Source organism: Panthera pardus, unplaced genomic scaffold (genome assembly GCF_024362965.1).
Source record: "Panthera pardus isolate Hobbes unplaced genomic scaffold, ASM2436296v1 HiC_scaffold_13, whole genome shotgun sequence".
Taxonomy (NCBI): domain Eukaryota; kingdom Metazoa; phylum Chordata; class Mammalia; order Carnivora; family Felidae; genus Panthera; species Panthera pardus.
The window spans coordinates 89,882,500-89,898,174 of NW_026526688.1; the positions used below are offsets into that span (position 1 = coordinate 89,882,500).

Consider the following 15,675-nt stretch of genomic DNA (forward strand, 5'->3'; position numbering starts at 1 on the left):
GTTTAAACAGAATTCTAGATATTGGTTTTAATCAGATAGCATAATTTTGAATTATCCAAATATCGATTCCATCTAAATCTCACTGGGATGCCTGGATAACTCAGTCGGTTGAGTGTCCGACTTCAGCTCAGGTCATGATCTCATGGTTCATGAGTTAGAACCCAGCATCAGGCTCTTGTGCTGACAGCTCAGAGCTTGGAGCCTGCTTCAGATTCTGTGTCTCCCTCTGTCTTTGACCCTCCTTTGCTCATGCTCTTTCTGTTTCTTTCTCTCAAAATAAATAAAATAAAAAAAATCTCACTAAAAATTGACTGGAAACATTCTTTTTTTATTTTTTCTAAATATAATTTATTGTCAAGTTAACTATCATACAGTGTATACAGTGTGCTCTTGATTTTGGGAGTAGATTCCCATGGCTCATCCCTTATGTACAACACCCAGTGTCTATCCCAACAAGTGACCTCCTCCCATCACCCATTTTCTTCTCCCCCTCACCAAACCCCATCAACTCTCAGTTTGTTCTCTGTTAAGAGTCTCTTATGGTTTGCTTCCCTCAAAACATTCTGAAATCATCTATCTTTAGTACTTATAATATTTTACCTAAATGTTTACCTAAATGTTGTATATCACTAATATATCAAATTTAAGCAAAAAGCTATTATGAATAAAGAATGTTTTAACATAAGACAGATGTCTGAATGTTGTTTATGTATTTGTGGTTAAAACAAACAAACAAACAAAAAAACAAAAACTCTTTAGTTTCTCTTAATTAAGCCCCAGTACGGAAGTGTTATTTTTAAATTAACACTCTGTTGATTGTTGTTTGGAATTTAATAAAAGATCTTAAATTCAAAGTGAATAACATGTACACCAGAATACAGACCACCTAGCAAACATACCTTTTAAAAGCATAATGCAGGAGGGGCGCGTGGGTGGTTCAGTCGGTTGAGCGACTGACCTCAGCTCAGGTCATGATCTCAGGGTTTGTGAGTTCAAGCCCCACATCGGGATCTGTGCTGACAGCTCAGTGCCTGGAACCTGCTTTGGATTCTATGTCTCCCTCTCTTTCTGTCCCTCCCCGACTTATGCTCTGTCTCTCTCTGTCTCAGAAATAAATAAACATTAAAAAAAATTTAAAGCATAGTGCAGGAATTACAAGAATAAACAATAAAACCTCTTCAAATAACTCACCATGGTATCTACATAGGAAAAGACAAGTAAGTCAGAAGAACAGAAGAAAATGAAAACATCTGAATCAAACTCAAAATGTGTGAAAGAAATTGGGTGACAAGGCTGCTGTTATTTCAGGAGTAAATGGATTCGTAATTTAATAAATAGAGAAATTAAAAAAAAAAAACAGTCGGCATATCAGGCATATAATTTTATACAGCCAGAACACCTATGTGTGGTGCTCACAGGAGTGTTCATGTACATGAACTATGACAGCAGATTGGAAAATTATCTGGAAACTTTGTCAATTAATGTTAAGTTGCATAAACTCTTTGATTCAGCTATTTAAAACCTAAGATCACTCCCAGAAAGGTAAAGCATCTCTACATGAATAAATATAAAAACAAATATTTTAATGTATAATGTATATATACCATATGTATATAATTAACATAAGATATATCTTACATCTGTCTTACATCTTCCAAGGATACATTGTGAGACAAATATAGAAACAAAGCCAATGCCCATCACTAAAGAGAGTTTACAAATTATGGCAAAACTGGGGCTTCTGGGTGGCTCAGTTGGTTTAGCGATGGATTTTTGATTTCACCTCAGGTCATGGTCTCACGGTTTGTGAGATCAAGCCTCATGTCAAGCTTTGCACACAGCCTGTTTGGGATTTTCTCTCTCCCTGTCTCTGTCTCTCTGCCCACCCCCCCCACTGGTGCTCACTCTTTCTCAAAAATAAATGAATAAAGCAGGGGCGACTGGGTGGCTCAGTCGGTCGAGCCTCGCTCTGTGCTGACAGCCCAGAGCCTGGAGCCTGCTTCGGATTCTGTGTTCCCCTCACTCTCTGCCCCTCCCCCACTCAGGGTCTGTCTCTCTCTGTCTCAGAAATAAATAAACATTAAAAAAATTAAATAAATAAATAAATTTTAAAAAATAAGTAAACCGAAGATAGATATATACCTGTTGATTTAGAGGGCTTTCCATAATTAATGAAATTATGGGGTAGTTTATACCAATTTTTGTCTAATCAACATTGCCCTTAATTCTTTCTATGCTTTCATATATACAAATTAAGGAACTATACAATAATGTATTTTAGGTAATGGACACAGTTTCACCAATAGTAGGAATTGTGGGGAGAAGGAGAGGAAGCTTGTTAGACAAACAAAAAAAGAGAGAGAGAGAGAGAGAGAGAGAGAGAGAGAGAGAGAGAGAGAGAGAGAGAACAGAGAGAGAGGGACTCTAAAATATTAGCACAGGGGCGCCTGGATGGCGCAGTCGGTTAAGCGTCCGACTTCAGCCAGGTCACGATCTCGCGGTCCGTGAGTTCGAGCCCCGCGTCAGGCTCTGGGCTGATGGCTCGGAGCCTGGAGCCTGTTTCCGATTCTGTGTCTCCCTCTCTCTCTGCCCCTCCCCCGTTCATGCTCTGTCTCTCTCTGTCCCAAAAATAAATAAAAAACGTTGAAAAAAAAAAAAAAAATTTAAAATATTAGCACATATGATTGTATGTCATTAGCACAATGTAGCACATTGATTGTATTTATCTGTGGAGAGTTTATATATGTCTGAAAATATTTATTTGTAGAAAGAAATGTTAAGGACCATAACAACTATTTATTTCATGAATACTTGGAATGCATATTTCTGATAATAAGCTGTAATTGATCTGCCAGAATTCTTACTTTAAGTTTCAGGAAACTCAGGTTCAAATTGAATACTAAATTATATTAATCCAATTAGCTTTCATAGTGAATATGTTTTCTCCTTACTTTATCATTTTGTTCTTAGCTTTCTTTTTTATGTTTATCTTTCTTTTATTAATATTCAATATTAATAAGCATGTATAGGTGAATAAAATATGCATGCAGGGGCACCTGGATGGCTCAGTCAGTTAAGCATCTGCCTTTGGCTCAGGTCGTGATCTCCTGGTTTGTGAGTTCAAGCCCCACATCGGGCTCTGTGCTGACAGCTCAGAGCCTGGAGCCTGCTTTGGATTCTGTGTCACCTTCTCTCTCTCTGTCCTTCCCTTGTTTGTGCTCTGTCTCTCTCTCTCTAAAGTAAATGGATAAGCATATATATATGTTTTATGGATCCTTCTAAAAATGTATTCCTCAGCATATGTATCTTAACAGCATCAAATGTGACAAAGACCGAAGAAAATTATAATAGTAAGTAAGATTAAATATCTCAAAAAGGATTGAGAATGGTGCCACTGTCTGTTACAATTTCTCAAGAACAAATAAGAGATTAGTTTTGACTCTGCCAGAGACTGTTAAAGAAAGAAAACTATAATTTCTAGGAACCATAAAGCAGATTAAATAAAGTTGTCATTAAAGACAGTGGACTTTGTCACATTTGATTTGATAACCTTCCATTATTACTTCCCTACTTCTGAAAATTAGATCTCTTGCCAGACTGTGCAAAGCAATTTTAGAGGAGGACAAGATTGCTACATCAATGCTCAACTTCTGTCTAAAGACAATTATAAAAACCATGGAAAGTGACATTGAAAGAAAAGGATGGTCCCTCCCTTAGGAATGCAAATAACAATAATTCAAATTTTATTTTACAAACTGAACTTCTCATATCAGAAAACAAAATCTGACTTACTGATTTCAACACTTACAGAGATTAGAGGCACTATTCATTATTTTTGCTCTCAATTACTGTGACAGTGCTCTGGTACCATCATTTCCCTTAAGCCAAACATTTCCCCCCCACCTCAGGTTTTGAACAAGGCTGAATTTTAAATAGCAAAATATTTTTAATAATATGCATAGTCTTCGAGGAAAAGTTTGCTCGAGTTTTATAACTGAAATTATGGACATTTAAGCATTTGATTCTAATTTTGTATGGATAAATGATAATTCTAAAGCATTAGCCATTTTTTTACTACTGTGCACCAATAACTAGTTGAATTTTTAATATTTAACTGAAATCTATTTGATTTTTGAAGTTTATAAATTTAAGTTTGGGGTATTAGCTATTTAATGAAGCTATTGTTTAGGTTGTCCATAGAAATATTTTAATTCTAGGGTTATCGCCTTTGAGTTTTTTCCTTTTTTTAATGATTATTTATTTATTTTTTGGAGAGAGAGAGAGAGAGAGAGAGAGAGAGAGAGAGAGAGAGAGAGAGAAAGGAGTGCAGACAGAGAGGGAGACAGAATACCAAGCAGGCTCTATGTCACCAGCACAGACCCCAATGCAGTGCAGATCTCCACACAGGAAAGAATTCATGAGCCATGAGATCATGACCCGAGCTGAAATCAAGAGCCAGGCCCTTAGCCAGCTAAGCCACCCAGCCAGCCCAATATATTCTTTGATTTTTTTAAGTTTTAAAATATATGAATGACATGATTGAGAGCCAAATAACTTAGGTAATTTATCCACGATCACACAGATAGCCAAGGGAAAAAGAATTAATTAATGTTCACATTAGTTAATGGCCCCAACTACCAATTCTTTTCTTTCTTAGTCACCAAGATATTTCATGCAGCAATATATATTTGTGCAGATTTGCTGTTTGAAAGCCAAACAGTGGTTTGATTTTAATTAGCCCCAAGGTTTATTGTATTGTACTTTGTGTTTTTCTATATTCTTTATTTTGTGCTTTAGTCCCAAAATCTTGTATCTAATATATCTCTGAAAATCCCAAGTCAAGAAAGTTCCTGTACAGCGTTCTATGAGGGATAAAGGATCTTTTGTTTGACGGTGTGTGATGTTGACCTTAGGTTTAGAGCAAGAGGGAATGCAATCTCTTTTCAGCCTGCTCTATTTCCTTCTATATTTACCTGGCTTACTGACTATGTACTCTGAAGGGATACCTGGCCAAGAAATTCTAGGAAAGTCAGCGTTTTATGCCCCTAACATTGCAATTCACCCTTCAAGTCTTATTTGTTTAGAAAAAAAAATCTCTGGATCATTGGATCTTAAATTACTGAAATAGTTAAAACAAGAAGGACAAAGGGAATAAAAACTACTATCCTAAAAATATGCTCCCATAGGATTTAGACAATAGTATAAATTGAATAGTCAATGGATGGCAACAAACTAAAGGTTTACTGAATTATATTTTACATCATATTGTAGCTTTGTTTAATTTGGCTTTATTATAGGATTGAATGTGTAGATTTTTTTCAAACCAAGACAGTAAGACACACACTGTTAAATGAAGTGGGCTGATGGACTCATCATTTTGCTTTACCAAATGATCTCATATCTGTAATCATCTCAAAACACTCACGCGTGCACACACACACACACACACGGGCATGCACACGCATGCACACACACTCACACAGGCATGCACACACACACACACGGGCATGCACACGCATGCACACACACTCACACAGGCATGCACACACACACACACACACACACACACACACACACACACTCACACAGGTATGCACACACACTCACACACTTGATGTGCTCCATAGAAGGCTTAGGAGTCAGAGCATGAAAGACAAATGAAGAACTCTGTTTCTTGATTTCTGGGAGGACTTTAAAATCTATTAAACTACATTCACCCTTGAAGATGCTGTCCATTACATATTCTTCAAGATTTGAAAGAGAAGGTGATGGCATTTATTAAGTCAGTTCACTGAGCAATGGCTTAAGGGAAGGTGAGCTTGACCTGAAAGACTATAATAAAGTTATGACCACTTTGTTTTCTGGATCAACCCTTCTTTGTGCTATGACTGGTTTGTGTTATTTCACAATGTGAAGGATTATTAAAAAGAGCCTTAATATGGAGAAATTTTCTATGTCCACACCTGATGCAAGAAATAGAGAATTCAGAATATATTTGTGTCTTTTGTAGTAGAAAATCACAGTTACAACCTATGCATATGATGTAATGCAAAATCACTCATGTGTGTAGCGTGACTGAAAACATCTAGTGTGTGAAATTCAGTCATCACCTGCCATCCTGTATATATGCCTAATCTATCTGGTGGGTAACCATTATTTTCAGACTCTAAAGTTCTATCAGAGACACTATCTTCTGCCAAAAGGGTAAGACCACTTGCACATAAGATGAATATGACACCTCTGGTTATTACACGGATATCTTACCTCACTGTTGCTACTACCAAATTGTCAATATGCTACTACAAATATTGTCAGTTATCGACTTTTACTGATTTTGGTTTAGGAGAAAAATATATGTTTTTTGTATTTATCTTTAGTTAAGAAATAACTTTGAACTTCTTATTTTTGTAAGCTTCATATTAAATCCAACCATATTTATTATGCACCATTTTGTATTTGTGAAATGAGTGTATATAATCTTCATGATAAATTCCAACATAGATGTTATATCAAAGACAAGACTACTATGAAGTCTAATGAGTCTTTAAGACCAGGCCATAGTATAAGGAGAAATTCTGGGACCAGGAAGACAAAACTAAAGTAGTAAATAGCTATCACCCACAAGAATTTCCCATTTTAATACGTATGGGTGTGGCATACTTAGGCCTGAGCCTACAGCCCAATTTCCTAAACACATACATTTCTTCTAGTGAATGAGACATGGCCATAACCTTCCTTAAACATGCAGATATATGATGGGACACTTCTTAAAAAGTTTTTGTTTGTTTGTTTATTCCTTTATGTCTTTATTTTGGCATGGGGAGCACTTTTAATTTGGTTAGGATTATAGTAAGAAATACAGAGAGTTACTGAGGGCTCTAGACAGGACTTCCGGTTTGGGATGAAATCCAAGGGAAAGGACTGGAAACAAAATCACAAATAACTACATGAATTAGATAAGAAAAACAAGAGAGTAAGAGAAAATTTATAGCTTTCTGAGCTGATAGATACACAGAACTCAACAGAGATGCCCTAACCACTAAATTTAATACAGAAAAAGAATTCCAAACACGTAAATCCATGATTCTGAGCCTATCCATACACACCTTGCTTTTTAAAAAAAAATAAGATTGTTTTAGAGTTAGGTAAACTAAATTGGAAATAGTTTCTGATTATGTCTGGGAAGGGGCAAAGATTCTCATTTAAAACAAATATTGAGTTGATGGAATTGAATTCATTCATTTATCATACCAAAACATATTTCTGGTAGATCCCCAATTTTAATATTCTGATATATTACTTGATCGTACACTCCCTCTGTTTTTTGTGTGTGTGTGTGTGTGTGTGTGTGTGTGTGTGTGTGTGTGTGAGATTTCAGTAAAATAGGACATTACTGATTGTTTGATGCCCCACCCCACCCCGCATTTTCTGAATTTGTAATTCTAATTGACAATATATATATGTGTGTGTGTGTGTGTGTGTGTGTGTGTGTGTGTGTATATATATATATATATATATATATATATATATTACCATATTGATGTTATTCCAAAGAACTATAAAAGCTACGGCCATTTTTTGGTAGCTTGTACAAATATCAAAAAGAGATTAAATTGATGAATGATTAGTCATCCTGTCACTTGATCCAGAGCACTCATTTTAAAGTAAATTCTGCTAGAACAATGGAACTAGAACTTGATGAAAGGCAACCTCTGTATATTGGTACATGAGGCCTGCTGGGAGTGGTAAATGGGCTCCCTAAATTTGGGTATCTGAATAATCAAGCACTCATATGAGTAAAGTGTTCTGTAGTCAAAAATGCTTTAGAACTACCTCAAGACTACATGAAATGATAATTGGATGTCTTAATATAATATTCTCTTTTTTATCTGTATGTGACAGGATATCTATAATTTATGAGATAAGTCAGCCGCGTTATGCCTAATATATATATATATATATATATATATATATATATATATATATATAATTTTTTGAGATGAAGGAAAAAGAATTCTAATTCACAATTAGAATTAAAGAACATTGGATTACCAGAGTTTTGATATTTGTTTTGTTTTTGTTGTTTTATTTTATTTATAATTATTATTTTTTTGAGAGAAAGAGCATAAGCAGGGGAGGGGCAGAGAAAGGGGGAGACAGAGAATCCCAAGCAGGCATAGCACAGTCAGCTCACAGAGGCCGATACAAGGCTTGAACTCATGAATCCGTGAGATATTGACCTGAACTGAAATCAAGAGTTGGACGTTTAACCCGCCACCCAGGCACCCATTGCTTTTGTTGTTTTAATGAAGAGGAAAGCACTTCAGACATAGACATTAGGATCTGGTAGTTACCTGCAAAGTAGAAACTAGAATACAAATCCACAAAATCCCAACTCAGGGCACCACACTGCCCCTTCTATGCATATTGACTCATTGAGCCCTTCCAAATACCAATGAGGAAGTTGCTACTTCCTCATTTTAGCGATGAGGAAGCTGAGCCATAAAGAGTTGAATTTGTTCAAGGTCATGAAGCTAACTAATTACTGTAATTAGGACTCTAAGGCAGTGTGGCTACAGATTCTCTGATTTTATTGCAATGCTGTGTGTAATCTAAAGTTAGAAATTAAAAAAAAAATCATCAACATCAGTGACTGACTTAAAGATCCAAGGACATAGTGAGAATTACGGCCTCAAATATGTTATCTTGTGTAAAGCAATGAAATACTACACAGAAATAACTGAGGTTATCACGGGGACATTGATTTTACTATTAACACACACACACATGAGTTTTGCATATATATGTATATAAACAAACATTAATGTTAGCTACACAAATACACATATAAATGAAGAAATCGGAGTCTTAAAGTGCAACTGATGTAGGACTTCTTAAACAGATGACGAGGGAGGTTGGTGGGAGATGGGCTAGATGGGTGATGGATACTAAGGACAGCATTTGTGATGAGCACTGGGCGTTGTATGTAAGTGATAAATCACTGAATTCTACTCCTGAAACCAATATTGCACTGTATGTTAAATGACGGAAATTTAAATAAAATAATAAAATAAAAATTTCATTAGAAAAAAAAAAAACAGTTGTCCTATTTCTACATGTTTCATCAAAATCTAAACTTTTTAGTACATGATGAATTCAACTTTATTATGACACAGGAAGTTTATATCACAAGAGCCTTAACTTTTCAAAGTAATTTAATTAGAAATTTAAAAACAAGTAAATAATCACCTTAAAAATAGTGTGAATATCTATAGTGTTTGGGCTTAATACTTCAAGCTCAGGGCAACTCTCCCTCTTCATTTCTAGAAAATGAAGGAGGAGGCACTGAATTTCATTCATGAGTGCTGAATGCATATGCATACATACATACATAAACAAACTTCAAGGTGGCAAAAGAGATAATAGGGAAATGAAATCCTCTAGATAACATAATAGGCTAAAATATGGTCTTTAAGGAAGAGTCTCAGAGGAAAGCATATGATTTAATGCGAAAAGAGCAGATTCCTTGTGATGCTTTCATTTGCCTGTTGATATTGAATGTAAAATCACTGATATTGTTGATGCCTCTTCCTTGTCCCCATCACCGCATCAAGTTTTGAATAGTTGTTAGACTTACTAGCAGTTACTAATAACAAATAGTAATTAATAGCAAAAGTAAATTATGTATTGCTGAGAACAAAATCTAGCCTGTCAGAAATACGGTGTAACAATGAGCTTTTCACCAAATGGCATTATTTAATAGAAAAACATGTTGAAAGCCCAACCCCTCTCTGCGTACATAACCCACACGAAGTGTAAAGGCAAATACAACTAAAAAACTAAAGGCTTAAATCTCACTGCTGAAAATACTGGAAGGGACTTCCCTTCTTCCTTTCCTTAAAGCGTTTACTTTAAAAAACTTTCTGTTTGAAATGTAAGAATATATTTTTAAAAGCTAAATAGCCTCTTGCTGACTTTAACATTCGAGAATGTCTTCTCCAGGACCTGGGAACTATCTCTTTGAAATAGGATCTTCATAAAAGATAGTGTACCAATTTCTCAGTCTCTTTGAGGTGGGAGAGGGTTGAGTGGGTAAGAGCCTAACTTCATTGGGTGCCTTGCTCCAAGATACAGAATTATCTCTTATGGTAGAGATGTGAGAAGTTTATCTCCCTTTGGATTAAGCCAATTAACAAACACAGATGGCCACGACAAAGCCCAGGTGAAATTAAGGTGTTGAACTGCATGTGGCAAATGTTGCTATCAAGTTCTCTTTCTTGAGTACTAGTTACTGTTTATTTTGAGAATGCATATGTAATGGGTCATGTCTGCTTGCCTAGACAAAAGAATGAGACTTCTGCCTATCATTGCAGTCTCTTATTGGATTTTCTCTGATGTATATAACGTGCTGCTTTAATGCCTATTTAATAAGAAAAAAATGTTTTATTTCTCTTCTACCTTCGTGGAGAGGTTTTCTGGTTTGGAAAGAGATTTTGTTTTTATTTTCCCAACAGGACCCACCCCCTACAAAGAGAAAATTCACTGCTCCTTATTTGATATAGAGATCTTAAGTGTAAATTCAGGGAAATATAGTAAATTTAAATGCAAAACTATAACTTATTAATATTTCATTTCTCAACTGTATTTTCCACCAAAGCATTTTGCTGAGGAACATCAACTTTTTATGGCACAAAATTTGGGGCCTGATGCTTTTTTAAATAATTAATTGAAAGAAATACTTGTTTTGCACTGAACATATGGGTTGATATTGCTAAAATGTTTCTTCATTTACAAATATAGGAATTAGATTTCTGAAACAAAATGACAATAGCTTCCTTTCTTCCTCAACTTATTAGTGATATAACTTGTATTGTTTGAGAGTTTAGCTGTGATGTTAAAATGCTGTTATATCTTTCCTGGGTCAAGACAGGGAGCACTGAAGCAGAGAAAAGGGAGAGAAGTTTCCACAAGCCAGCTATGCTCTACTGCTCATTGCATTTGACATGCTTCATGATGAGTGAGGGATACAGTAAGTACTATGTACAGCCTTACTGCAGCCAGTTATAATTATATCAGTGAGTATTTGAAAGTATGGCTATTTCCAAATGTGGAGTCTATGAAACTGGATAATACAATTTTAAAAACCAAGATCAAAGTTTACTTTGCACTATAGTGATATTTATAAATTTTCAATGAAAATACAGGGATTTTGAAGAAAACTACATCTTTAATCTGGCCTAAAATTAACATTAAAACACAACTCTGACACTGTTATTTACTAAAATTACCAGAGTAAGTCTAGCTAGGTTTAATCTTTCTTCTGGGTTCAGACATAGGGAATTGGTAAAATAATTAGCAACTTAATTATGAAACTTGAGTGAGGCAATCTGAACTCTCACTTAGTACGATGTCGTTAACTAACATCAAACTTATCTGACCTTCAAATTCCACAATGGTGAAATCAGAAAGCTGCTTTTCTTTCTTCCTACTGGTTCTTTGCTTATTACTTCATTTTTATTATTATTCTCTTTTCCGTTAAAATCAAATGAGATGTTCCATGTAGAAGCAACTTGTAAAATTCCAAGTACTAAGCAGATATCGTTATTTATATTTCCCCTTTTTCAAGCTGGTTGTATATAAATGCTAGCACATATCCTTTGTTTCCTGAGCAAGTATTTGAAATTCCTGGTGCTCAGTAGTTCTAGGCTCTTTTCAGAATTCCATTGGCTCTAAGACTGTGACTGGATACTGACCTAAGAGACATATATTCAGAATACTCTGCGATTTTATTACTACTGTTAAAAGAACTTGCTTAAAAGTAGTTCACATGCCCCTTTTTTTGGCTTTACAATCATATGCCTTTCCTAGCTTTCCTCATTTCTCTATTCCTTTTATGTTTTAAAATCCTTGAATGTATTTTCTGATTAAATCCAAGGGTGTGCTCATATACATTCATTTACACATTAATGAAAGATAGGACATCCTAGACATGAAACAGTACAATTATAATTAGAGACAGCCTTCTGATCCACTCCAGGAAATTGCTTAAGTCCCTTTTATGCAAGTAGAGTCATATGGAGATGAAAGTTGTATATGTCATGTAAATCCTCAATAAGCTTGAATGGCAATAGGTAGGTGGTGGTGTTGCCCCTGCATATGGAGTGATGAGAAGCCTGAGCAGTGCAGCTGAACAATAACCTTTAACAAGTGCTTCAGTGAATCTTTAGAAGATGTATGATTTTTATTTGTACAGATAATTTTCTCATATTTTCCCAAAAAAGCATTGAGAAAGGTAACAATAACAAAACTTAAAAAAAGAAAAGTGAAATAGACATCAAAACAAAGTATCAGTGGGAGATATTTATAAGCAAGAAAGTCATAAGGAAAGGAAGTCCACTCTTACGGGCCATAAAAGAGTTTCTAATTGTTTGCTCAACTTTGAAGCAGTCGAGAGAAAAGGGTGAAACATGGTCACTTACAGAACTGTCATCATCTGAAAGGAGAGCACATTAGTTCCTTAGGGCAAGAAAGCTATACCTTGCATACTTCTACCAAAATGAAACAAAACAAACTTAAAACTTCACCTACGGTTTTATCTAAGGACTACAAAATGATAGTTTTTGTTTGTTTGTTTGTTTGCTTGTTTTTCTTTTTCATACAGTTTTCCTAAAGATAATAAAGTCATAGATTTCAAATAGCAAGATAGTGTTCCTTCTTTAGAGAACTGAGGACTTAATATTAACATAAAGCTCAGTAAGCTTATGTATGTGTAGTCTGGCTTTTAGGGATAGACAAAGTACCTCGAGGAGTAGCTAGGTTGGATACCATCCAAACCATTGACGCAGATAAGTTCTCTAATCCAGTATATTTATTTGAATTGAAGAACAATACAGAATAATGTATTCTCAGATGAGAACCTAGGGCACTGACTTTCTGAAATGCTGATGGAAGGTTAATTTATATGCATTAAAAACCAGACAATGAATAAATATAATCAAGAATTGTTCAAGAATTGATGGCTAGTTCAATTTAGACTCATAGGTGGTACAGAGTAGTTGCTGAAGATTGTCAAGCTTTATTTTAAGTACACATGTCTTTTGTACATGCAAATTTAATCAGGTTAGCATCAAAAACTCCAGGGAAGTCATTTCAGTGTATCAGTATTTCTTCTTGATAACTCAGATTTCAAGTCGCACATTGTTATAATTTCTGAACAAAAATAACCGTATCTCTATACAGAGCTTGTAATTCCCTTTTTATCGCCAAAAGTATAGTACTTATGTAGTTATCAGATAAGAAATATTTAAAATGGTGCTTTTTTAAAATAACAATATAAATTATAAGTATCAACGAAGAACAGCTTACATCTCAAAAAGCATACTACACATCCTGCATATTCCCAAAATAATGAGAAAGATATCTCTGATATATGTAAGAGTGGCGGGACCCCAAAATTTAGAAATTCAGGAATGTGGCAGAGTCCTTAATCATAAAAAAAAAAGGAATAAAATCTTACCGTTTGCAACAACATGGGTGGACCTAGAAGGTATTGGTTCTAAGTTAAATAAGTCATACAGGGAAAGCTAAAGTTACTCTTATTTCATTTATATGTGGAACCTAAAAAACAAAGCAAACAAAACAGAAAGAGACTCAGAGATACAGGAAATAAACTGCTACCGAAGGGGAGAGTGGGATAGGGGTTGGGTGAAATAGGTGAAGGGGATGAAGAGGAATAAACTTCCAGTTGTAAAATAAACAAGTCATGGGGATGTAATGTACTACACAGGATATATAGTCACGAATACTGTAATAACTTTGCTTGCTGACAGATGGCAACTAGACTTATCGTGGGGATCATTTCGTAATGTATAGTAATATCAAATCACTATGATGTACACCTGAAACTAATAGAATATTGTATATCAATATAGACTTCAATAAAAAATCATTATCTCTACTTCTTTCTGGATTATATTTCTCTTCCTCCCTTCATTTAGATGTGGTCATGTGATTGACATCTCTCCCTCCCCGACCCATAAAAAAAAAACATATTCCCCTCATGGTCCTCCATGCACTTTGCCCTCTGCCAAGTCGCTAAGGGACAACTTGGAAGACGCATGTTGAAGGTGCAGTGTCTCTGACGTTTATTATTGAATTATTATGTAAGAAATTAGCACTTCTCCAACCTCTAACTGCCTTGCGTTCGATACCTGAATGAGGAACAAAAGTCTATGGTTTGGAAACATGACACATTTAAGGGTATATTTATACTATTGTTAGCTTCTTCAAGTCATTCAATGTCCTTCACAAGAGAGATCTTACTTTTATTTGAGAGGCATTTCACTTCTTTATGTTTCTATGTATCTATGAAAGCTGGTCTTCACATTTGTGTTCACATTTGGATTAGTTTGGTGGCAACTTGTATTCTCTAGATTCTTTGAACTCATCTCTTATCCTTTCTTATGCTCCAGCCACTCTTGTCTTCTTTCTGTTTCTCCCAAATGACATGCTTATATCCTTTTAGGCCTCCTGCACTTAATTTTCCCTCTTCAATGTTCTTTCTTTCCTTTCCTCTTTGCATGGCCTACTTCTAATCTCTCATGTGTTAACTTACATGGCATCATATCTGAGATATTTTTTGCTAACATTAAGGTAGAAGACCTATCACTTGACTTCCCATACCCCATTATTGTGCTTTACCATGATGGAATTTAGCTTCTTTATTTTCTTTTTGAAAGTCATGTGTGTGCATGTGTGTGTTTGTCTCGCCTCTAAATTTGGCCTCCAAGATGACAAAGTCTTTGTCTTTTTTATTCCCCAACTTATCTTCAGTGCTTCAGATAGATAATTTTTGGTACATAATAGGAGTTTGAGAAATATATTTTTCAATGTAATGTGAACACTGCCTGTTCAAAGATAGACCAATAGATAAAGAGTCGGATTGTTAAAACCAGTAGATTCATTTTCTAATATTTGGCAGTTTATCTTCAAATATTACTAAGCAAACTAATTTATTTACCATAGAGCTGCATTATATGGGGTGATATGTAAATATTGACGCTGGCTGAAATTCCATAAAAGTTTTATGGGTACCTATTTAACATTACATAAAAATTGAAATGAATCTATATAGTGCTTTACATACACCATAACCTCACAGTTAATGAAGAGTTACTGCCTCTGAAGAAAGTAATTAAAAGGTGACTTATGCATTGATTTTCTCACAAGGTGCAATGAACTTTTAAACATAGCATTATTGTATTTTGAAATTAGTAGAAATATGAAACCATGTTTAACTTCTTTAAAAATCAAATTGATGTCTTTTATTTAAAGACAGAGTTGCATTTAATAGATATTAGCTGCTATTCATAAATGGCTTATGGAATAAGCACTGCAGTTGTTGAACATAAAAACATTTTATATCTGACTAATTTATAATTAATGTCTTCACATTCACTACCGTTTGATTAAAGTTATATTATTTATAAGACATACATTTTTAATTAGAATATAGGTATTTAGAAAATCAATTAATTTTCTTTTATTTAAGGAATATGTGTGTTAAGGATAAAAATATTTTTAATGTTTATTTATTTATTTTGAGAGAGAGAGAAAGGGAGAGAGAACGTGTGGGAGAGGGGCAGAGAAAGAGGGAAGAGAGATCCTCTTCAGAAG

The 15,675-nt window shown here is 34.8% G+C and overlaps 1 long non-coding RNA gene across 1 annotated transcript in view; it reads left to right on the plus strand.

Moving 5' to 3' along the window:
- Positions 1-15,675, plus strand: part of LOC109247064 (uncharacterized) — a 44,619-nt gene that overhangs the window by 14,285 nt on the left and 14,659 nt on the right. The window contains exon 2 of the long non-coding RNA XR_008421476.1: positions 10,927-11,029. This is a non-coding gene — a long non-coding RNA (uncharacterized LOC109247064). The remainder of the gene's footprint in view (positions 1-10,926; positions 11,030-15,675) is intronic.